The sequence below is a fragment of the Chlorocebus sabaeus genome, chromosome 14 (assembly GCF_047675955.1).
Source record: "Chlorocebus sabaeus isolate Y175 chromosome 14, mChlSab1.0.hap1, whole genome shotgun sequence".
Taxonomy (NCBI): Eukaryota; Metazoa; Chordata; class Mammalia; order Primates; family Cercopithecidae; genus Chlorocebus; species Chlorocebus sabaeus.
Window position 1 is genome coordinate 62,598,848 of NC_132917.1, and position 26,461 is coordinate 62,625,308.

The 26,461-nt window shown below is 35.2% G+C and overlaps 1 protein-coding gene across 13 annotated transcripts in view; it reads left to right on the forward strand.

Annotated features, from left to right (window-relative positions):
- Positions 1-26,461, forward strand: part of EHBP1 (EH domain binding protein 1) — a 338,942-nt gene that overhangs the window by 78,042 nt on the left and 234,439 nt on the right. The window lies entirely within an intron of this gene.

Consider the following 26,461-nt stretch of genomic DNA (forward strand, 5'->3'; position numbering starts at 1 on the left):
AAAGAGAGAGAGAGAGAGAGAGAGAGAGAGGGGAGAGAGAGAGAGAGAGAGAGAGAGAGAGAGAGAGAGAGAGAGAGAAAGAAAGAAAGAAAGAAAGAAAATATGTGTTGTAACTCTTTGTTTGGATTGAGAGATCCTAGATTGATACCTTAATAATCATCCTAAGTTAATTTACATATTGTGGAATCCCAAGTGACTAGAAGGCATATAGTAGGTATTCAATGAATGTTTACTTACTGGGAATTAAAGAAGACAGGCCCTCCAAATATAGTGATGATTAATAACATAGGCTTGGAATTCTTGGAAAATCTGTCAGATAAAGGAGTGGACATAGGATGAAATGGAAAATATGTTAACATTCCTTCTCTCCAAACATTAATTAATTTATTAGATTCACAAAAATCTATTGAAAATAATGTAAATGACAGGAGTCAGATAGACCTGATTTCAAGTCCTGTCTCTTCTATTTACAAGTTCTGTGATCATTGGGAAATTTCTTAAATTCTCACTCATAAAATTATAGGGTTGCTTAAAGATTAAGTAATTTTCAGTGAATATTAGCTTTTACCATTGCCATCATTATCATGACTATTCATCATCATAATTGTTAAAGTTCTAAAACATATTTATAACAGGCTTATCACATGCTTTGTGTCATGTTCTTCCTTCTGATGCCTGACTTAGTTATGTATCTCAGTGACAAAAGGAATTTTTTGTTTATTCCCCAGCAGTAACTGGGTCATGTTTAGAACTAAAGAGCTGAGAAGTTTGGTAGTGAGATCGGGTCCATTATAGATTTACTTTCATATTATAAAGTTATGAGACTTCAGAGGGATTGTGAAATTGCTATATTCTTAATGCATGGGAAAGAGCACAGATGCACATGTTATGACCAAAGCATTTGAAATACATTAACTCAAGAGAATACACTAATTTATATACTCTAAATTAGGGCAACTATCATAAATTATGAACTATACCAAAAGGATACATTTATGTAATTAAACCTAAAACAAAACAAACAAAACAAAGGAAGTGCTGTATTCTCACCTGGAAGATAGACGAGAATGGGGTAGTTCTCCCTCTTTAGTTTTCAGGAGGACATTAATTTCTTTCTGCCAATATCAACTTCTGTATAGTGAGATTTGAGAATAATTTTTTTTCTCTCTCTAGGTGTATTAACTCTTTTTAACTGCTCTGGAAAATCTAGGCCAGTTTTCTGAGATGTGTACAGGACCCCTGCTTGCATTAGTAGATTTAACAAGGGAAAAGTTTTATTTCATTTATCTCTCTATCTACCACAATTTTTTTTTTTTTTAAACCATACTACCTTTGGGGTATTAGCTTCTCAATAAATATTTGTTGAATTAGTGAGTGAATGAATGGTATAGTTAAACTCTGTGAACTGTTATAAATCCTGTGAGAATTATTCTTTTTAAGAGGAGAATACCTGTAATCCCAGCACTTTGGGAGGCCGAGGCAGGCAGATTGCATGAGGTCAGGAGTTCGAGCCCAGTCTGGCCAATATGGTGAAACCCCGTCTTTACTAAAAATGCGAAACAATTAGTTGGGCTTGGTGGCGTGCGCCTGTAATCCCAGCTACTTGGTAGGCTGAGGCAGGGAAATTGCTTGAACCAGGGAGATGGAAGTTGCAGTGAGCCGAGATCGTGCCACTGTACTCTAGTCCGGGTGATAGAGCAAGACTCCATCTCAAAAAAAAAAAAAAAAAAAAGAAGAATGTGAGTAACATCCATCAACTATACTGAAGAAAATTTGAAAAGTAGACCCTAGAGGCAGTAAAACAGCTTGTGAAGGATTCATATGCTGTTACAGTAGAAGCTCTTCTGATCAACTTTATTGGGCTTAAATAAGCCAATCTCATGAGATTTTTCTGTATTACCATCTATGGGATTAAATAAATATTCTTAGGCTGGGCATGGTCTCTCTCACCTGTAATCCCAGCACTTTGGGAGGCCAAGACAGGTGGATCACTTGAGGTCAGGAGTTGGAGACCAGCCTGGCCAACATGATGAAACCGCGTCTTTACTAAAAATACAAAAATTAGCCAAGTGTGGTGGCGCATGACTGTAATCTCAGCTACTCAGGAGGCTGAGGCTGGAGAATCACTTAAACCTGGGAGGCAGAGGTTGCAGTGAGCCAAGATTGTGCCACTGCACCCCAGCCTGAGCAACAGAGCAAGGCTGTCTCAAAAAAAAAAAGTTCTTAGACATTTTCTTTAAACCAAAATTTGATATAAGTAGACATTGCATTTTTCAAGTGTTAGCAGTTTACTTTACTTGACATAATCTAATGAGAGATTTTTAACCTTTTAAATAGATGATTCAGTATTCATTCATTCAGCAGTTAAGTATTCAGTGAGCATGTATTATGTGCTAGGTACTTTTCTAGGCATTGGAAATAGTGGTATGTAAAACAGATGATTCAAGACCAGCCTGGGCAACACAAAGGAGACTCAGTCTACAAAAAAATAAAAATAAAAAATATTAGCTGAGCATGGTGGCATATGCTTGTGGTCCTGACTGTTCAGGAGACTGAGGTGGGAGGATTGCTTGAGCCCAGGAGGTCAAGGATGCAGTGAGCTGTGATTGTGACACTGCACTCCAGCCTGGATGACTAAGTGAAACCCTATCTCAAATGAAACAAAATAAAACAAAACAGATAAGTCAACAAATCTCTTCGCCATGTAGTTTACACTCGTGTGTGTGTGAGAGAGAGGATAAAAATTAATATATGATTTAGTACGTTAGATAAAATAAATACATAATGTATGCTAAACATATAGTAGGTTACATAAATGCTATGGAGAAAAAAGGAAGAGGGATAAGGATCCCTCGTCTTTATGATTACACAGTTATAATGAGCCACCTTATTATTTCTAAGATCTCCAAAAGAGAATTGGGGTATGCTTGTCAAATTTATTTAAAGTATATTTTAATAAGAGAGCTGATGAAATGAATATTGTAAGATATGGGAAAGTTTTAAAATAACCTTGGCATTCTATATAAACCTCTCCTAGGTTATAGCTCCCCTCAGTGGTGAATGATGAAATTGACTTTTGCGGATCATGATGTACACGTTACAATGTTATACTTTCCCTTACATTTAATGTACTTTCACATTTCATACAAAAGAATTAGTGAATTTCAAAGAGCTAAAGTTCTTCTCTTTGTCTTGTAAAATCTGGGTTTTGTTAGAAATTCTGTTGGTACATTGTCCTGACACTAAAAAGGTATGCTCTTTGCATGGAATTTTAATATCTTTCTTTTCTTTGTACATTGTGTTACAACCCCACAGTTAATAAAGAAATGTGGAGACTTTAACCATAATGTTCAATAGTAGCATTAGTAACAAAGAGTAAAGTTATATTTAATATAAAATGTCCCAATAAAACAGAAGTTCTCCAAATATATATCACTGTAACAAATTTATTGGACCCTTACTATGTACCAGGTACTATGTACATAGTAATACAATGCTTTATACACATTATCTCATTTGCTCAGTATAATAACTCTGGTATGAGTCAAATATAACCCTATTTTACAGGTAAAGAAAGTGAGGTTTAGAGAGTTAAGTAACTTGCCCACAGTTATATAGCTAACAGGTTGGGATTTTATCCAGTCTTGTCTTTCTCCAGGGCCTTTGCCCTTAACCCCTACTGCAATAACTGGCTACCTTAATAAGAAAGATGAAAAGAGATCATTTGAAATTGTAGAATCGTAGAGAAGTTTTTAATCAGTCTTCTGTAGTGGTAAGCCTGTGAAGAATATATGTATTAGATTAGTGAAGGTAGTCTTTAATTCTTACTTATATACAATCTAGAAGTTATTTGGGTTATTTGACTATTGTTAGACATTATAAAATGGAATTCTAGAATTTATCAGTCACTAGAATTCTTAATATTTTTCCTCAAGGCAACCTTACTGCTTCTTTGTGCAAATTGAGATAATGCTATTTTCGCTTTGTGGGTTCTCTTGTTTTTGATTTCTCTGTTTTGTACGAGCTTTCTTCTTTGGACCAGAAGCTTTACAGTTGAAATTTTAGAGGTGGTTCTGCCACTTACTGGCTATGCAACCTTAGATAAATCATTTAATATTTCACAGCTTCCATGTAGTCATGTATAAATGGTGGTATTAATGTCTACTCCACGCATTATTGAAGATTGGAAATAATGTATGTAAAACATCTAGCTTGATAAAGAGTAGCTATTTTTATAATGTCCCTTTCTAGAGGATATAGAAAAATATAAAGGAAAGAAAACTAGATTTCTAAATTTTATTCTTGCAGGATTTTAGTTTTCCACTCCTTTATACCACTTACACATCTCAATGATTTCTAGACTTTACTGTTATCTCAAAGCAATGACAAAGCAACTTGTAACATCTCACTTGGACTGAGCTTAAAATATATTTTAAAAATCTCTTGATTTAGGATATCTTTCCCTTATAAATTTAATCTAGGATTAAGAACAAGTATTTCTTTTGGATTATTTACAATCCATTTACTTATTATTAGTGTAGATAATCAAGAATGGATACTATAAAACACTATGTTTCATTTTTATCTACTGTAATACAATAACATCTGTTCATCCAGACAATTGACATTGTAGGGTTTTTTAAAAAAATATGAAGCCACAACAGTTATATTTAGAAAACAAACTTTTTTATCTTCCTGGTGTTTTAGATTACCCAATTAAATCCAGAACCATTACATTTGTAAATTATATCCATAGGTTTTAGTTTCTTGTTTTTACATTTGAGACAAGGTATCGCTCTGTCACCCAGGCTAGAGTGCAGTGTTGTGATTGGCTCACTGCAACCTTGAACTCCTGGGCTCAAGCAATCGTCCTGCCTCAGCCTCCCCAGTAGCTGAGACTACAGATGCACGCCATCACACCTGGATAATTTTCTATTTTGTAGAGACAGGGTCTCCCTTTGTTGACCAGGCTGTTTTGAACCACTGAACTCAAGCAGTACTCCCATCTCTGCCTCCCAGAGTGTTGAGATTACAGACATGAGCTACCACACCCAGCTGGTTTTGGTTTTTAAAATCTAAAACATTTTATTTTTCTGATTCCATTGTTTTAATACATTAAAAGCATATTGATGAAAGGCACCAATCAGATTGAATCCATTCATTAATTTATTCAACCATTCTGCAATATTTTAATATGAATTTTCTATATGCCCAGACGTTTGGTGGTTATTGAAGATACAAAGTCAGTTAAGACATGCAGAATTTTGATTCTGAGATTCATGGTTTTTTCTCTCACATTTTTTTCTGTGAAATTGGGATCATCTTACATCTAGGATGTCCCACAGTTATAACTGGCAGTGTTTTTTTTCTCTTTTTGCTTTCTTATTGCTGTGTAAAATAATGATATATCATCTTTAAACCAATGAAAACTTGTATTTGATGATGTAAGATAACCTGTCCTCAAGAAGCTTATGAAGTAGTGAAGTGTCAGAGAGGTAAAGAAAGAACTACAAGGAAAAAAAATGTTCATAGGGTACTACAGGACAGTAATGGAGGGCAGAGTCAGGGAATAATTCCTGGAGGCAGTGGCTACAAAGTTTAGTCTTGAAGAAAAAAGGAAGTTAGGCAAAAAAAAGGCATTCTAAGCAGAGGAAAGAAATATCAGGACAGAAAGAAAGATAAAGACAAGAGAAACAATGGTGAGTTTAGAGCAAAAGTAATTGAAAGAGGAAAAACAAAACCAACAGAAAACATGAGCTCCCCCGTTAAAGATTAATAGACATCTGCTTTTTGTTTTGTAACTGTTAACCCAGTGAATATAATAATAGGCATAAGATTAACTTGGTTCTTCGTCCTCCATAGAGGAGATCAGTGGGGTATTAAAATGTATTTTCTTGGTGCTACCTATTCACTATCCAGTCTTTCCCACTATTTCCAACTGTGACCAGTGAGATGGGAAGTTCGGCTCCTCCAGTCCCTTTTTTATTGCTGTTTGTTTGATGTTACCTCCAGAAGACTTTTAAATGAATGGTGATGGGCTAAATTAATTATGTTAATTCCAAGGCAGATGGCTGGGCCTAGTAGCACATGCCTATAATTTTTAACACTTGGGGAGCCCGAGGTGGAAGTATTGCTTGAGCTCAGGAGTTCAAGACCAGCATGGGCAATATAATATAGTGATACCTTTTCTCTACATAAAGTAAAAAAAAATGGCTGGGCTGTGGTGATGTGTGCTTGTAGTCCCAACTACTCAGGAGGCTGAGGCAGGAGGATTGGTTGAGCCTGGGAGGTTGAGACTGTAATGAGCTCTTATTGCACCACTGTACTCCAGCCTGGGTGACAGAGTGAGACCCTGACAAAAAAAAAAAAAATATCCAAGGCAGTAGTGTAAATGCTCCTCTGCTTTGTTTCTTTTGTTGGATTATGTTGAACAGGATTACTTGCCCAACCAAACTCACCTGACAAGATTATACCAAGAATAGACATGATATAATAGCTCAAATAATACAGTGTAAACAATATAAAATCACAACGTTTCTGACCTTATTAAATTTGTTTGAATCCTTCTCCAAAATCAAGTCAATCTCTTGATCTCGCAAAATAACAATTCTGATAAATCTACTTTTTCTTTCAGAGAAAAAAAGCATATAAATGCTGCTTCTCTCCTTTAGTTGTTTTTCTTTCTGTGTCACCTCAATCAAGGCATCTCATTTCAGTGTCTGGGGAAAGACTGGATATCTTTTTCAGGAACTATAGCTTGCACTTTCTCCTGTAGCTCCAAACTGGGATTATCTTTTCAACCCCAAGCCTTTCAAGAATACATTTCCAAAGGTCTAAAGAGTGTCTAGTACATATGAGAATACCACCTCACAAACTTTAGCAGTACCCCTCCTCCACCATGGAGTCAATTTATAATCTAAGCATCAATCAGAGATGGCTCAGCCTTTTTAGGGTATGGCAGCATTTAGTATAGTCCTGTTTATAGCATTCCATTTAATGTACCACCCCCTCTGGAAATGTGGCCCAGTTAACTTACTTGAACCTAATCAAACTTCCACTAGGCAGCATACTCCACTTTTTGTTCTTCTATTAATCCAATAATTAAGAATGGTTTAGTCAGTAATGCCCATTTATCTGTATTTGTTAGTATTATATACTATTCATATATATACATTAAACTTTTATTTTTCCTGTAGTTCATTCAACTTTGTGTGTAGGGAAACCAGTCCTTTCCTCACCCTATTCACTGCAGTTTCATCAAGGAAGAAAGTGAATTATCTCATTCTTGCTAAATGGCAAGAAAATTCATGTGCTTATAGCTACTTGCTGAGAGAGTATTGTTCTACACAGCACTAACCAGAATACATTTGAATGATAAATCAAAGGTCACTGTATTGTTAGATCTCTTTTAGGCCATTCTTTTGATATAAACTTCTCAACCATGTTCTTTTCTTACAGTCCCAGAGTCTTAGACCCTTTTGGATTTCTAAGTATTTCGGAAATTTGAAAGCAATGTATAGAGGACCTCTGCTCATCTTGTCTTTCATACAAATGTAGCAATTTGGATAAATCTAATCAAGAGCCAGTGTTTTATTTTTAGTTTCAACTTAACTTTTTTGGTTATTTTTCAAACATGCACAAAAATAGGAGAATTAATATACTAAACCTCTAAGCACACGTCTCCCAGCTCAATAATCTTCAGTATTTTTTTCAAACTTATTTCATCAATTCTTCTACTTTTCTGTTGTTTGCTTTACCAGATTTAAAGTAAATTTCAGATATTATATCATTTCTTCTATAAATAATGAAGTCCACTTGAACATCATCAACTTAAGAACGTGGTTAAGAGTTACTGGCGTGTCAGAAAAGGTGATCTACCAGCAAATAATTTTTTTTTTTTAACTTAACTGCCTTTTAGATGATCTCTCTGACCTGTTAGGCTGCAGGTTCAATATTATCTTGATTCTTGAAAAGTGATATTATTCTTGTTTCTACAAAGAAAAAAAATGACTATATAAGAAGCAACAAAGCTTCTCTTATAACCTCCTCAGAATTAAACTCCTGATTTAAGAGTAGGAAGCTGATAGTTCAGACAGGTTTTTTTAGTCTTTTAATTATCCTGTCAGCTTTCTGTTGTATATGATTATGGGAATGGTGACTGGCTGTCTGTGTAAATTAGGCAAGGTATAATAGATATGACTAGGAGTTAAATGAAAAATTTTTAGCTAAGTCTTATTTTGGTTACATTTCAGAGAAATTTCATATATATATATATTTTTTTTTTCCTCCTTAATTTCCCTTAATGTTCAGTATTTAATGTGCTGTTCTAATTCAGAAATCTTTCAGATTGTGCTTCTAGAGGAAAATTTCATCTCCTTTATTCTCAAATGATCCTTTAACTTTAAAGAAAATAATGGAGAAACTTTTGTTGCACTTAAAAAAAGAGGTATGCTTAAGAATGATCATGCATGCTTTGAGCCTATCAGCTGTACTGTATTTATCTTTGTGTAATGCAAGAAACTCTATGTTAAAATAGTAAATAAAAATTACATGCCAGGTAATTTATTTCACATAGCAGTTTAATTTGTGAAATGTCCTAGCTAACACATTTTAAGGGAAAGTTCCATCTTTTTTAGCAACAGAGCACTGTTTTCATACTATTACAGTTTTCTTGTTTTCTGTTTCTGTTTTTCTGAGTTTTGTCCCTGTTCAGTATTTGGGGATTCATCTTTATTTGACGTTGATAATATATTACAGATCAAGTACTGCAATAGTATGAAAATTCACAGGATTACTTATTACTCATAATTGCATATTTATCCAACTAGTATTTAATAAATAGATACCCTGTGACAGATACTTGCTACATACTGAGAGTGTAATGGTGGAAAAGGTGTGGTCTCTGACTTCCAGTATCCTATAGTCTGGAGTGGGGAAGCAGGCAACCACTATGAAGATTAAGTTTAGGATGTTTTATATTCCCATATAAAGAGTACTTAATGCAGTCTTGGTGAGTTAGGGTAGGTTTTCTATTGAAAGTGATATAAAAATTGAAACCTAAAAAATAAAGTTTTTACAGTCCTTTTTCTGTAGCTTCAGAATCCAAAATCTCTGCCTAAGATGTTTATAATTTTTTTTTTTTTTTTTTGGAAATTTGATTCAAATTCGTTTGGTGGCAAAACCTGACCTTACCCGAGATGAATTTATTCATGGTATTTATTCCACTTAGTGTAAATGTTTGTTTGTTTTGCTGCAAAAATAATATGTTTGATTATTTAGTCAGACTGCCTCAGACTTCACTGGGAGTGTTCTGTAGTATATGGTAAAGGCATTGTATTTCCTTCCTAAAATGCCAACGAGAGATTTCCGATAGGAGATTAAGTACTTTTGATAGTTGTCTGCTTTGGATTTGTAGGGTGTTTCAGGTGGCTGGAACAGCTTGAGCAGAGGTCTGGAGGCAAGAGAGGCTTCTTGTGGAACAGCATGTCATTCACTAGATTACTTTCTTTTGTATTTCACTTTTTTTTTTGAGACGGAGTCTGGCTCTGTCGCCCAGGCTGGAGTGCAGTGGCACCATCTCAGCTCACTGCAAGCTCTGCCTCCTGAGTTCATGCCATTCTCCTGCCTCAGCCTCCTGAGTAGCTGGGACTACAGGCGCCCGTCACCACGCCTGGCTAATTTTTTGTATTTTTTTTAGTAGAGATGGGGTTTTCACCATGTTAGCCAGGATGGTCTCGATCTCCTGACCTCGTGATCCGCCCGCCTCGGCCTCCCAAAGTGCTAGGATTACAGGCGCAAGCCACTGCGCCCGGCCTGTATTTCACTTTTTAAAGAGTGGTTGATTTTTCTAGGGTTGTAATAACTTAACCATGTGTTCAGTTACTTTTCTTTCTGAAATTACTTAGGCCAGTGTGATGTTAACTTTAAGATCTTGCTTCACCTGCCTCTTAAACTATATCAACTGATTAATAACTTCATAAATCATAAATGATACTTGATATGTTTTGTTAAAGAATACAAACCTTTTCAAATAAAATGGGACATTTCATCTTTATGAAACATTTCTAAAGTGTACGTTATTATAATTTCTTTGACTCAGCGAGATTAAGTAACTCGCCCAAGAACACACAGAAAGCAGCTTAGCCTGGCCTCAAACCCATGTCTTCAAACTCTGAAACCCATGCATTTTGCCATTTATTTACTCACTCAGTCATCAAACATTTATTGTCTGAAGCACTAGATTTAGAGCCTAGTACTGTATTAACTACTATGGGGGTTATATATAAGAGAACATTTCCACTCAGATACTAATTTTGGTTTGAGGGATACACATGTGAGACAAGAGTAAGGTGATATGTACTATGGTAAATGTATAATAATAGCTGAAAAGTACAATAGAAATTAGCAGTTAATATGTACTGAAATTATCAGCAATGTTTTAAGTGTAGCTTTTCACACATGGCTATGTGTATTCCTAGAGATATCTGACAGTTTCTATCTTTCTGTATTGTAAGATTTTTTTTTCTGATATGTGGTTGTATTGGTTTGTACTCACACTGCTAATAAAGACATACCAGTGACTGGGTAATTTATAATATAAAGAAAAGAGGTTTAATTGACTCACAATTCCACATGGCTGGGGAGGCCTCAGTAAACTTACAGTCATGGTGGAAGGCACCTCTTTACAGGGTGGCAGAAGACAGAATGAGTGCCAAGCAAAGGGGATAAGCCCCTTATAAAACCATCAGATCTCCTGAGAACTCATAAGACCAGTATGGGGGAAACTGCCCCCATAAGTTATCCCTACCTGGTCCTACCCTTGACATGTGGAGATTATTACAATTCAAGATAAGATTTGGGTGGGGACACAGCCAAACCATATCATTCAGTCCCTGGCCCCTCCCATATCTCATGTCTTCATGTTTCAAAACACAATCACGCCTTCCCAACAGTCCCCCAAAGTCTTAACTCATTCCAACATTAACCGAAAGTCTAAGTCCAAAGTTTTATCTGAGACAAGGCAAGTCCCTTCCACCTATGAGCCTGTAAAATCAAAAGCAAGTTAGTTACTTCTTAGATACAGTGGGGTATGGACGTTGGGTAAATATACCCATTCCTAATGGGAGAAATTGACCAAAACAAAGGGGATACAGGCCCTGTGCAAGTCCAAAATCCAATAGGGCAGTCATTGAACCTTAAAGTTCCAAAATGATCTCCTTTTATGCCATATCTCACAATTAGGTCACACTGATGCAAGAGGTGGCACTCACGGCCTTGGGCAACTCCATCCATGTGGCTTTGCAGGGTACAGACCCCCTCCTGGCTGCTTTCACGGGCTGTTGTTTATTTTCTGTGACTTTTCCAGGTGCACAGTGCAAGTTCTCAGTGAATCTACCATTCTGGAGTCTGGAAGATGGTGGACTTCTTCTCACAGCTCCACTAGGCAGTGCCCCAGTGGGGACTCTGTGTAGGGGCTCCGACCTGACATTTCCCTTCCACACAACCCTAGCAGAGTTTCCCCATGAGGGCTCTGCCCCTGCAGCAAACTTCTGCCTGGACATCCAGGCCTTTGTATACATCCTCTGAAATCTAGGTGGAGGTTTCTAATCCTGAATTCTTGACTTCTATGCACTTACAGGCCCAACACCACATAGAAGTTGCTAAGACTTGGGGCTTGTACCCTCTGAAGCCATGGCCTAAGCTGTATGTTGGCCCCTTTTAACCCTTGCTGAAGTGGCTGGGACACAGGGCACCAAGTCCCAAGGCTGCACACAGCAGGGGAGCCCGGGACCTAGCCCAGGAAACCATTTTTCCCTTCCAGGCCTCCTGGCCTGTGAGGGGAGGGGCTGCTCTGAAGGTGTCTGACATGACCTGGAGACATTTTCCCCATTGTCTTGGTGACTAACATTAGTCTCCTCATTACTTATGCAAATTTCTGCAGTTGGCTTGAATTTCTCCACAGAAAATGGAGTTTTCTTTTATATAGCATTGTCAGGCTGTAAATTTTCCAAATTTTTTGCTCTGCTTCCTCTTGAATTCTTTGCCGCTTAGAAATTTCTTCTGCCAGATACCCTAAATCATCTCTTTCAAGTTAAAAGTTCCACAGATCTCTGGGGCAGGATGAATTTGGAAATAAATCAGTCTCAATAATTTTGAAGAATTTCCCCTTTATCCTTAAAATTAGGAAAAATTTAGAAAAATGGTCAAGTGACATGAAATGGACATAAAACTCCTAATTAAATCACTAAAAATCATGATGTATTTACTTTATATTAAACCTCTTCAGCCAAAGCAATCAACAGTATATGCCTTCCTACCTCTTTTGATATTTTCCAAAATTACATTTTTTTTCTTTTCAAACTGAAGAAGAGAAAGATTGAACTTTTTATAAAGGAGACCATTGTTCTACTTAATTTGGGTCACACATAAGGATTGTTTTTTGGATTTCATTATCCTGGGTACTGTGATATTGGTTATACATTTACTTCCTAACATTGGGGATATGAATAAGACAAAGTTTTCATCTGCACATAGTTCTCGATCTAGTCAGGGAGGCAGATCTATAAGCAAATGATCAAAATACAGTGAGGATGCTAAAGAGGCAGGTGGCAGGCCTCTTGAAGACGTCCAGGAGTGCTCATAACTATCAGGGGCATGGGAAAGACTTTATAGGGGAGTTGCCACATGAACTTGAAAGACTTTTAAAAGTTCACTCACTGGATAATTGTGTGAAGAGAATGGGGTCTGAGGTAAGGACAGAGGGAATAGCCTTGGTAAAGGCACAGAGATAAAACTGTTACAGCTTTATACCCAAAGTGAGGAGAGTACGAGGGGTTGAAGCTACCAAGATGAGCCCTTACTCATCTTCGGTAAGACTATGGATGATCTTGTGTGCTACACCAAGGAATTTGAACTTTATCCTAGAAGCCTGTGGATCCCAAACTTGGCTGCCTATGAGAATCACTTCTGGACCTATTAAAACATGTAGATTTGCTCACTGGACCCTCTGTGATTCTGATTCATGATTCCAGTAAGCTATCACAAGGCATGGAAACGTTTTAAGCAGAGTGATAATATGATCAGATTTATATGTTTAAATAATCAGTTTTTACCTTTCAAACTTTTTTTTTTTTTACTGTAGTTGTAAGAAATACATTTTGCATTATGATCTAGTACACACATATGTACCTGTGTACAACTGAAACAAGTCTTACTCTTAAAAGTATTGTGGGATGTACTGTGGTATTTTCTGTTCTATCCTGATATTTTAGAATGCTGGTTGCAAACCACTAAATTGACTTTGCAACCCATTAAATTGAATTCTTCATCCACTAATGGATCATAACCCACAGTTAAAAAAGATATTTCTATAGAGAATGAATTGAAATGTGCAAAACTGAAGGGCTTGAGATCAGACAGTCAATTGATTCAGTTATCCAAGTAACAGATGTCATGGGCCTGAACTAGGACGGTGGCCTTAGCAGGTGCAGATAGAGAAGAGGGGAAAAAGATTAAAAAGTGTGTAGAAGGTAGTGGAATCACTTCTTAGTGACTCATTTCAAGGGAGGTCAGAGAGTGTAGGATGACTTCCAGATTTCTAGTTTAAATGTTTAGATAATTTGTTCTTAAGCAATACAGAGAACACAAAGGAAGAATTGATAGGAGTGGGTTGTTGGGGGGAAAAGAGATCCAGAAGGCAGTTGGATATATCAATGATTTTTTTCCAAGTCAGATTCCTTTAAATTTTATTTTCTTTTTTTATTAAAATATATATTTTAAAGTTCTGTCTTCTCCTTCACCTTTCTTATATAACCTACTTTTTCTTACATTGGGTTCTAGTATATGTGGATTGACCTCAAATATTTTTAAACTTTCTGCTTATGCTGTAAACTACCGTAATACCATTCCAGTCTTTTCCAGGACATATAACTCCTTGCCCAAAATGAAACTTAAGAAACTTATTTTTTTCTCTCTAAACCACATCATCCTCTCCTCATCCATCAGAGGTAGTGATCTCATTTTTCTGACCTTTCTGCTTCTTGTTCCATTTTGTACTTCCAGCTTCGTGGGCACTAGTTGTCTATTGCATTCCCATATGTAACCAACTAAATATTGTTATAAGCAGTGCAGCAGTGCAGATTGAAGTCTGCTTACTATCCTCTGGAACTTGATAATTTTCTGCCACTTGTGATTCAGTTAAATAGATCAGATTATAGTCATATTAGGGCTTGGCTGGGCAGTTCTGGCTTTGAAGTCTCTTATGCAGTTGTAGTCTGAGGTGGTTGGGGTAGAACGAGGGGAGGAAGGACTGGAGCCCATGAGATGGACTCTGTCATTTCATGTGGTATCAGGGCCTCTCCATTTCATCTCTTTGAGTGGGTTAGTGTGGATTTTTTTCAAGGCAGTTGGACTACTATCATGGCAGCTAAAGACTTCCAGCGTGATGATTGTAGCTCTTCCAGTGTAAGTTGCATCACCTTTTTGACGTAGCCTTGCCGCATAGTGTTACTTCTTCATTTTGTGTTACCTATAAGCCAATGACAAACCTGCCCAGGTTCAAGGGGAAGGGGAATTAGACTCTACCTCTTGATGGGGAAGTGGTAAGTCTCTAGAAGAATATGTGGGATGAAAAATGTTTTTGTAGGCCATCTGCCATAGCTATGTAGAAAATATATCAGTGTCATCATATAGATTTTTAGTTTTGCCTGGAGTTTGCTACTATGTTGGTACTGCACCTTAAATCTTCTAAAGATTAAGTTAGCTTTTATGATTTAATTTTTCACATCTTGTTTAATTTCTGAACTTGGATAATTTGCCTTCTCTGCAGCAGAATTAAGTATATAGTTATGAGGATACTTTAAGCCTATATGTTAGGTTTCCCTGGTACAGGATAGTTGCAGGCAGCAGCAGTTTGGCCAGCTCTGCAGAGAGCAATTTTGAATTGCATGTTATCTTGTGTGTTTTCTAAGAGCAGTTCTTGATTCCTATCTTCAAAACTCTAAATGACCCCTGTAGCCTGTTGAGTAAACTGTTGAAAGTTTTAAATAACTGAAAATGCGTTCTCACTTTAACTGCTATGTTCCTTGTTAGACCTTAGGCATGGCTGTATGAAATAAAACAAGTATTACTGGCTCTATTTCATAGCCTTGCAAGTTTTCATTAGCAATAGGAAATGAATCTGACAAGACACTGTCTTTCTTTAAGTATGTGCACTATTATTGCTTATTTTCAGAAATAAGCTCCTATCAGTATAGTCATGATTTTTGACTGATAAATTTTACTTCCCAGTTCTGCTGCCATGCTTGAATTATACCTAATAAATATCATTTGATAATCTGCTGACATAAATATTAATTTTAACAATGGTTCTAAAGTTATATTTTGTAAATATAATATGCAGAAAAAGAAATCCCTGAGGATAGAAAATACAAAACAACAATTAATATTGATACTCCTGTTGTCCCTCCTGCACCACCCCACATTACACTGCTGCCCCCTCAACCCCCTCGCTCCATTAATGTATTCTTTCATAGAGGCGTGGTAAGTTTGTCTATATTGAAGAAAGCCTATCCGCAATAGTCATTTAGTGTAATGCTGTTTAGAGTATTATAACCACTTGATGGCACCCTTTGATTTGGTACAAACCTCATTAACCATAGCACAGTGCAGCATAGTAGTTGTAATGGAATAACACATAAGAACTAAAGACTGCAAGGTATCTGGTTAATGTAGAGATGAAATGAATGCAACAGCAAGGCTAAGCTTTCCTGACCCTTCATGAGAGAATAGATGAAAAAAGGAAGAATAAGCTATTGTGCCAAAGGGAGATGATGAAATTCAAGATCCACACACATAATCTCTGGCTCAGCCTCTGAAATGTTAATCCCTGGGTAGAATTATTTGAGCTATAGATTGCAATTTATCATCAAAATGGCACTGTGTCAAACAATACTTTTTATATTTGTGATGTTTAGAACTATCCAATTTTAATATAAAATGGTTCACAGAGCACTGGCTAATATTTAAGTAGCAACTCTTTAAGGTTGTGATTTAGGGGAATGAAGTAGGATGGTTTCTTTACATCAAAATATGAATTGTGTTTTAGATAGAAGGCTTTGGGAGAATTTTTTCTGCTTTTTAGTGACAGTTTATTTTTAATGCCAGGAAAAGGGATTTTTAAAGAATGCCTCTTTTAAATTAAGTGGTTTAGAATTGTTTTCTTTCATAGGCAAATGATGTTTCTATAATTATAGAATAATTCTGTAATATTTTTCTAACACTGCTTAAAAATATGTTAGCCGATGAAATAGTGTATATTTAAAGGTTTATATGGCCTTTCCTATTCCAATATAAAATATTTCTATGTTTTGTCTTATTTAAATGATCCAACTTCTGCCCATTAGGGGGTGCAGTCATAATTAGTATGTGTTGTGATGTTTTCTCCCTTAAAACTAGATTCTTCCAATTAAAAAAACTAAACTTTGATAGTATAGGTGGAGGGGTGGGTATTGCATATGTCTATTAATCTGTCACCCAGAGTAATAATCATTTTATGGACTTTTCCTATGTACAAAAAAAACCCTGTTGTTATTTTCTAGAAAATTAGGACACTTCAAATATCCCTGTTTCTGGAATCTAGAAGCTTGAAATTCCAGTTTAACTGTATATTTTTCCTTTGAACTTTATCATACTAATTTATAAGAGGCTTTTTTGCCTCCTTTCACTTAAGAAAAGCAATTATTTTCTGTTATTACTAAGAAATTATTTTACTTAATTTTGTTTTTATATTCTTCGTACCTGTTTCTGAGGGTTTACCAAAAGACTTGATCTTTAACAGAAACCTATATTTAATTTACACCTAATAGATCATACCGTTCCAGTACCTTCATTACTAATTGCAGATGTTGAAGGCACGCTGTGACCCTATTAGATGTATTAGATGCTGTAGCACAGATCTGTGAAACATCTGTGCATGAATTTCTGGGTTACCATATTTTAGCTCTGGTGGGAAAAATATTTGATTTACTGGTGGTAGGGAACGTGAGAGGAGTCACTGTGAAAAGCATATGTCCTGTGAAAATGTCTTGTCTTTGGCAGCTCTCTTCTTTTAGTGATCATGAAGAGTTAAACCTTAGATCCAGAGTCACACCTATGGAGACTAGAAGTTGTGCATGTTTGAGATATTGCTGGCTCTTTATAATATCCAGTCGTCAAGAATAGAGAGAATGGAGTAGTCTTCTGGCTGTTGCCATTAGGAAGAGTGCTCTATGAGACTGCATAGCCATTTCAAATTGCTTTTGGAGGCAAAGGGTTCAGAATGTACATTGGAAAGACAAAAATGTATGTATATGTAGTAGAAAAAGACCTTGGAGTTCCTAACTTGGTAAAGTATTACAAAGTTCTTTCATCTATTTACGTAATTACATCTGCTGACGTTTTAATTTAAATGCCACCTTGAAAGTTGATAGAGTTAAGTTTAGCTGAGTGTTTTAAAAATATGACTTTCTCAACTATGTAACACCTCTCCCACCCACCCACCCACCAAAAGGCCTACTCCCTGCTTTCTGTTTCTGAGGACACAGTGTTATAAAGGACGGTTAGTGCCTCAAACATGCACAACTTCTGATCTTCAGACATCTGACTCTGGATTTCACTCTTAACTCTTCATGATCACTTAAAGACGACAGCTGCCAAAGTCAAGATTGCAGTAACCTTTTAAGTAAGCCTCCTGGTTCCACACTGAGTGCCAATGCATACATCTTCCATCCCACTGCACTGGCAGTCTCATACCCAGTGCTGAATACAGTGTTCCAGCCTGGTGCCTTTCAGCACACACAAAACTGGTCAATGTCCAATTTTATCCAACCACCCACACTAAATATGAAACCTCGTGATGCTGTCACAGATGCCTGCAGGGTAGCACTCCTGCAAATTTTAAAAAACATGAGATTGTTAAAAGAACTAGGAAAAACCCCTTTCTGATGCCAATTACCTAAAACTTACTTGTTTTCAAAGTACCACCTTTAGTTTGCTTTATGATGTCAGTGAATATAATTTGGTGAGAAAAATGTTTCTTACACATTGTTTTCCCACATCCTCCTAGTTTTATAGGCCTTATTAGTTTCAGTGAGCCAGTGTTTGAAATAAGGCCCAGGTGAATATTTATATTTCCACTGTAGCAGCAGCATGCCTTCTTGGTGATTGACCTTTACCCTGACATAATGTAGTCTTGTGACATTGAATGAAATAAATGAAGAAACTACTCCTTGGCTTGATTTGTATTGGCGGAAGAAAGCAAACAGAGTGGTTTGTCAGGTTGCTAAAAATGTCAAAATACAGTTCTGGGACAATTTCTAACACAAAGGTTTTTTGTTGTTTGTTTTGTTTTGTTTTTAAAATAATGTGTGGGTGGTTGGATGTTCTTTGAGAAAAGCACACCTTTGAAAGGAAATTGAATTCCAGCAGTACCTGTATCAGATGACAATAGGAAGTAAATTGTTTCCCTTTATTTGAAGTTGCATTTTATTAGTCAGATGCTTGTTGGTGGCATGTTTAAACATTAAACATTTAGAGATCTGCACAGCTTTACAGAAAATAGTGTTAATTTATATAAGGATTATGTGTTATTAAAAGAAATAAGCTGTATTCCTATACACACTTGTTATGTTGTAACTTTGGTAATCATTAATTCTAAATAATTTTAGCTTCTACATGTAAGTTATACAGGGTACAACAGAACTCCATTTGAAAAGTAAGGTCTAAAATATTTTAGTATAATTCTCTTGTTACTTTATAGATTTTGGCTTTGTGGACAAGTTGACTATTTCCACAAGAGGTACCCATCAGTGAAATATCCTGTTTTGTTGATGTTAGTGTTTATACCATTATTAAGTGAATACAACCCTGTTCAATTATTGTCTCCTGTGTTTTATCTTGAAAGCATTGCTTTCAGGCAGTTAATCTATTTCAAATTAGTTTTGAAATATTTTTGTTGTTTTAAGTTATAACTCACTATTATGTTACTTTATAACATTAAAACCTAGTTTCTTAATGTAGATGTGGGTTTCTGGATTAGAGTAATTAAATCACAGAAATTTAGAGCTAGAAGAAAACTTAGAAATCATAAAATTCTCCTTGCTCATTTTCAGATAAGGAAACTACAATATCATCTGGTAACTAGCCCAAAGTCATATTGCTAATGAGTGGTAAACTATTCATTTTCATTCATTTTCTTCACTCCCAGACTGAGTTTCTATATACCAACTTTAAGTAGCACATGCATGTGATAACATGCTTTTAAATGTTTGCTTTTTGTATCTCTTCAAATAGTTTTAGAAATATTGAATTTTTTTTAAAGAAAAAAACATTTGTAATGAAAGGTTTTTAAGATAAACATCAGTTTTACTGAGGTAGATAATTTGATAGTATTTAAAGAAAGTAAGACCAAAATAGCCAGCAGCCATATCTGGATTATTCATTTAAGTTCAATGCATGTGATTCCCTGCTTCAGATCATGTGCTGCATATACTAGCTACATTTTAAAATCTAAAATCCCACTTAATCATAGACTTTGCTAATATTTTTGGAAAATACATTTTTGAATAATATATGAACATTTTAGTTTCATTTTAAAAGATGGTTATTATAAAGTTTTAAATTCTGTAATCGAGTGAAAAATATCTGAGGTTAAAAGTTTCAAAAATAAAAAATAGGTTATGATGTCAAGTTTGTTAGGGAACAAAGTTTGATTAAACTTTCTAAGACAAAAATTTTAATGACGCTTTAAATATCTATAAGTGGCCACTTTAAGTTTTCTTTATAGAATGATTACAATATGTAGTTTTATATTTACAAATTATTAAAACAAGGAAGTGTAGAAATATGATTTGTTCAAGAATACTGCCCAAATGTTATTTAGTAATATTTGTGATGGTAGTTTAGATATCTAGAAATTGCTTTAAAACAGGGTTATTTTTAATGTTAATGTATAAATTTCTGTCCTGGCCAAAAAATAATACTCAGCAGCAATGCTTGTTCTCTTCATATTGCTAATTAATTAGAAGTTTGCTCATAAAGTGTTTCAGAATTTCTGAATACAGTTGTGTTGTACTCAGCCTTCTTGCCATCTAGGTACAACGTTAGACACTTTGTTATATATAGGTTAAACTTGGATTAATATTGGTTTACAAGTACTACTTACGGTTCATTATTTCAGATCTCTGCATCTACTTTTAAGGTATGTCAGTTGCTGCAGTTAATTAAAGTAGCACATATGCTGCTGTCTAAGCCAATTTAAAGAATAGGGCATGTATTTCCGGTTATGTGAGCTACAGAATGATTGTACCATAACATGAGATCTGCCCCTCTAAGCCAGTAATGTTCTACAGTCCAGATATATTAGTGCCTTTCTTTCTCTTCTTTTTAAATAGCTGCTCCTTGAGGAGGAGGGCTAACTCCTAGGCAGTGAGTCCAGAGTCAGATATATTAGTGGTTCATATTCTCCTTTTCAAAACATCTTGTCTTTTTGTTTAGTTTTGGAATGGCAGAAATCTAACTATATAATTGATTTCTGTACTTAGAAGAATTCTTTGCAAATAGTAGACCCTCAATGAGTGTTTGATAAATGAACTCATCACTTATTTATATACTATATTTATGGATTTTTTAAAAATTTGACCTTACTCAGTTATTTAATTTTTCATGTGATAGTCTTGTATCTCTCGGCTAATTTTAGGCTGCTACTTAAGGTTTGAAAGGGTGTGTCTTTTTGTACACTCAAACGATACCCAGCAAGATGCTATGTGTTTATAAATACCCCAATAAATGGGTGTGTGTCCAACTGATTTCACTCTCAGTATACTTAGAGTGAGACATTTAAGCCCTGCTTACCTACAGTGTTCTTAGTTTTATGACTAAAGAAGACATCTATTGTAACAGATTCTGTGAATTAGCTGTGTCAGGAATAGTATGCAAATAAAATTGATAGCTTTTTGTTCTTTAGACTTACTTTTTATTAGCACTTAGTGTATCTTTAAAAATTGTAATATTTATTACACAGCCAACATAATGACAATGCTGGGATATTAAAAAGGAAAATTATAATTCCATCATATCAATAAATTGATTTTAATTTAGCATTTTTCTTTTGAACATATACATGTTGTATAATTTTTTTAGATTGCTATTTGTTTGCATTTAGGGTAGACTAAGTTTATAAGTTCATTAATATTATTACATTTCTTATTTTAAATGATGCCTTATGCCTAGGTCATATGAGTGCTTTTAGAACTGATAGTTTTAGATAAGTATAAAAGATTAGTGTGTTTATTAAGTAAACATTTCCACAATGATTGACTTTTTTTCAACCATTCACAAAACTGCTTTGCAGGTGTGAGCTATGAGGAGACCTCCATTTCCGCTGCAGTGACTCTCACTTTGGAATTTACTCCAGTGACAGCTTGAACTAGTGAAAATCTATAGGGCTTTGGATTATTATACAAAACCCATCATTCACCCAGTCTTTTGCAATGGTCGTGTTGATTTAAGGACAGTTTTTGTGACTAGGTTCAGAGTTGAGTTTGGAAGTAGATTTCAATGCATATATGTCAACAAGTAGATCATGTAAAATGAAAGTGATGACTAGGGGTGTGTGTGGTAAAGATGAAATAAAATTGAAGGGAACCACCTGAGATTGCTTAATTTAATTTGGTGGAATGGTCTTATTACCTTTCAGGATATTGAAAAGAGTAAGTCTAAATTGGCAGTGATTCTTATTTTGTAAATAATGGCTCTATGCTGCATATGATCTACGAAATAAAGAAAAGAGAAATAGAAAACACTAAGTGTCTTTATTCTCCAATGGGGGAAAATGCAAGAGAGGTATAATTTAGCTGCAACTGAAATAAACAATGGTTGCCAAACATGTGTTAAGAAGGAGGAAAAAGAAGAGGAAAAGGAATACGTTTTTATGTCAGAGGAACTATCTGTGCAGTTAAGGCCTGCATTTGAAGTCTTGTTTGCTATAAGTTTGTACACAAGTCCTAGAATGTCCAGATCATATATGGCCAGTATTTCTCATCTTTGCTCTCCTAATTTCCATCTCTTTCTTTGTAAGTTGTTGTCTTAGCAATTTAGGAATAAAACAGAGAGCTAAGAACTGACTTCAAATCCAGCCTTTTCTTTTCTTCTCTTTGGTGGCTGGTTTCTAAATAATCCACAGCATTTTCCCCTATAAATCTTTATTTTTCTTGACTCCATCCTGTGGTGGACACAATTAACAAAAATCTACTGAAAAGTCAGTCACAATATGGTTAAATTATGTTACTGGTTTTGACTTCCTGCATTCTTAAATCTAATAGGTGTTGTGAGAAACAAAATTGCTACAACTAGTATTTCTTGGTAGCTTGATAAATAGTTTTATTTAGAAAAGTGATTTTTATAACAATTATGAAAAGACAGGATAGACAACTGTTTACATTTCTCACTGACTCTTCCTATATGTTCATATATTAAGTAAACCTTTCTTCAAACTGAATATTGTTTTCAATCATTGTACATCTGAAAAGTAAAAACACTTTAAGTGACTATGTGTCAGATTAAGTTTGGGTACTTAGTTTCACATACCCTAAATTTGAGGAACTCCTTTTGCAATATAACTTTTTATTCTGATTGCTCAAAATTTATGTTTTTTAAAAAAAGTCTCTACATTTAAAAATTAGATAAAATAACCATGTTTGCTTATGCCATATTTAGTATTGAATCTTCTTTAAATAAACTTTTTATCATCTTACTGAAATTAAAATACTAAACAGATAAGTCACAAAGCCTATTTTTGGATAAAGAGAGAAAAGGTATACAGCATTTTTCTAGGTTCTAAAAAGGTGGAAAAACTCTACACTTCAGACTACTTAAATGTTTTTATTGTTTGTGAGCCTAAAACATGTATAAACCCTTTCTTTTACCACATGTGTATTTAAATAAGCAACACTTCATATCTTCACCATATAAAGTGAAATATTTCCTTAACACTAACACAAGTCGGTTTTCAGCCAAACCAAATAGAAGAATGAATGCTTTGTTAATCATTCGTAACTAATGTGTGTATACACAGAAAAAAAAAATCAAATCTGGTTTTGACATGAACCTTTTGATGGAATTAGCAAAAAAAAAAAAAGGGAACTTTTAGCACAGGGCAAGCCTCTTTTAATTTATGAGCATAAAAGTTATTTAAAAAAAAAAATCAATACAGGCACGTGGTAACAAATCCAACAGTATGGAAGAACTCGTAAGGAAAATTAACATTCTCCTGCCTCTTCCTTCCTCCCTCCCTCCTACTCAATTGTAGTAGTCTCTTAATTACTTCAGATTCTAGTTCTTCGGTGGTTTCATCAATGGTTCTAGTTTTATATATATCAATAATATGATTGTACTATATTTCATAATTATTTCGTGATTTATCAACTTTAGACAACATTTATTGGATCTCCTATTCAGATTGTACATGGGTGGCTGGGAGCATTTCAGACATTTAAATAGGTATTCTCTGCTGATTCCCTCAGTCCAACTCCTTTCTCCGTAAGGTTCTCAAGGCATCAGTACAGTATAGTTCCACTGTGCCCACCACTGTTCCCACTACCTCTAAAACTGGCTTTACTCCCACTCTCTTCACTGTCTATGCTTGCTCTCTGATTCCTTTCTATTTTTTCCCTTGCTAATAATATTTGCCTCTTTTTGTATTAAACTTAAATAAATCATAGATTAAGGTTAGGGAATTTGTATATTTTTCCTTTTAAAAATACAGAAAATGCATTTTAAAAAACGTGTATAGCCCAAAGGAATTGTATTTTGTTTTGTTTTAATTTTCCCCCCGTGGATCGGTGTTCCTGAATTTCCTGCCCTTCCTTGATTGATAAGTCTGAAGAAAAAATTTTTGACTTTAAAAAACTGAAAAGGCAATCATGGTATAAATTGGACTTGATTTTATGCACTAAGATTGTAACACTGTTCTCAAAGAACTCTTTAATATGAAGAGAAATAATAAATTTTGTAATGTCAGAGTTTTCTGCCCTTCTGCCCCCTCTGCTTGGTTCAGCTGGTCCTTTCTATTCTTTTCCCAATAAACCTCTTCAAAGTAATTTGTCCTTACCCACCACCTTTTCCTAGGAGATAATTCCAATTTAAAATGATAATCAGGATAAAAATGGAGCTTGGCATTTAATTTTAGGACTTTACTTTTACTAGAATACATCAGTTACTTCTAGAGATTCCTGTACTGACTTTAGTCCTTTTTAAACAGCTTGTTTGGGACTCTGCCTAGAAATATGCATAAAACTGTTTGACCCTGCCTAAATCTTCCTTTTCAGCATTTTATGAATTACCTTTGTTAATTTATGTTACTCACAAAATTGATTGCACCTCTATAGTTAAGTCAGAATTTCTGCCTTCAAAATAGGGGCATTAGATTGTGGATCAAGATGACTAGGTTATCATCTAATCGGTCACCTTTTAATGCACAATAAGAGCTGACTAGTAATATTTTGTAGCTTGCCTTTTTCGTTTAACCATATACATGGATACTTTTTAAGAATGCAAGAAATACACTGTAAAATTTTTACTGTGTCTTAATTCTTTCCCCACATAAAATGTAATTTTTATTGTTAGGATTTTTAAATGTAAAATTTTAATCATGAATGCATCCTGGTTTATTCAGAGTTCCAATGTAGCTTAATACTTTGACTTCTATAGCATATACCATTTACAAAACACTACCATGTATTTAATGGTACTGGATCCTCTCAAAAACCCTATGAGTAAAGCCTGTGGATTGTGTGTTGTTCAGTAATGGTTTAATGAAGTTTAAATTTTATCTTAAACACCTCTTTCCATGACTTCTAACTTTTTTTTTTTTTTTTTAAATTTCTAAGACCAAACAGAGGCAGATCTTTTTCTTTGTCTCCCAAGTTCTTTCTTCTCCATAGGCCCCCTCTCTGGAAACACACACACATATACACTGTTTAAAAGCCTAATGAATAAAAACACAGTGGTTTTATCTTCCCTAGCTCCCGTGAAACTTTGGAGCCCTATGAAAGGATCCTATTCTATTGTTAAAAAGAGACAAGCATTTGGGAAAACCTTACTAAATTATTTCTTTTTTGTCCTATCCTATGAACATATCCTGACTGGTAAAATATGAACATGTAGACATCAAATACAAATTTCTGTTTGTTTTTTTAAAAAGTGTTCAAATACTGCTTACAGTTCTGACTCTTAGCTATGCATGACTTTTGTGTCAGATTACTTTGCATGCAGCAACCTGGTGGTAGTTGTTGTTGCTTGTATTATAATTTGAGCACCAACAGCGTACTGGACGCCACACTAGACACATCCCAGCCCCACGGGCACCAGTTGTTTGGCAGAAAGCTACTCCCATAGAGTAGTAATAATTGCAGAAAAGCAAAAGGAACTGAATTGAAATTTTTATCAATAGTTAACCTGAAATAACCCTTGCTAGATAATGTTCTCCAAGTAAAAGTCTATTTAAGGCTTTAGTTCTCAAAGATACTACCTATTAGTGTACTTCTCTTTGCTATTGTGTTAACGAATAAATAAAAATTCACCAGTCAAGTGTACTGCTATAGTATGTGAAGAACCAAGTTCATTGTACACTTCAACACCTTTTTTACTTAACAGGCAAACCTCTTTTGCCTGTTAATTGTGGATGGAGGATACCCAGGCATGAGCTCTTTTGGGCCTGCATCTATCTTTTTAAAAAACAAAACAAAACAAAGCAAAAAACAAACAAAACAAAACAAAAACACAAAACTGTACATGAAAACAGTAGTGGAACTGTTGATAGGATTTGAATTCCTATAGCTATCTATGCCTTGATAAACTTACAGCATGTTTAAACTTTTGAGTCTAGGTTTCCTTCTTCATCTGTAAACAGGGGTAATAGTACCAGCCTTAACTATTTAACAAGGTATCAGTGCAGATCAAATAAACAAGAGTCTCAAACTAGGTAACTAAACAAATGATAAAAATGGCCATTAACTTTCTAAGTGCTGTAAGATCAAATGGTGTGAAAATAGATCATTTTTTAAAATAAGGCATATCTGGAATATATGGAAATAGGGAAGGAGATATAAGTAGAATGGAAAGATAATTTTTGTTTCACAGAAAAATAAAGGCCGGGTATGCTGGCTCACACCTGTAATCCCAGCACTTTGGGAGGCCGAGGCAGGTGGATCACTCTTACAGTCAGGAGTTTGAGACTAACCTGGCAATTGTGGTGAAACCCGTCTCTACTAAAAATACAAACATTAACTGAGAGTGGTGGCATATGCCTTAAATTGCAGCTACTTTGGAGGCTGAAGCACGAGAATTGCTTGAACCCAGGGGGCAGAGGTTGCAGTGAGCCGGTGTTACGCCACAGCACTCCATCCTGGGTGACAGAGTGAGACTC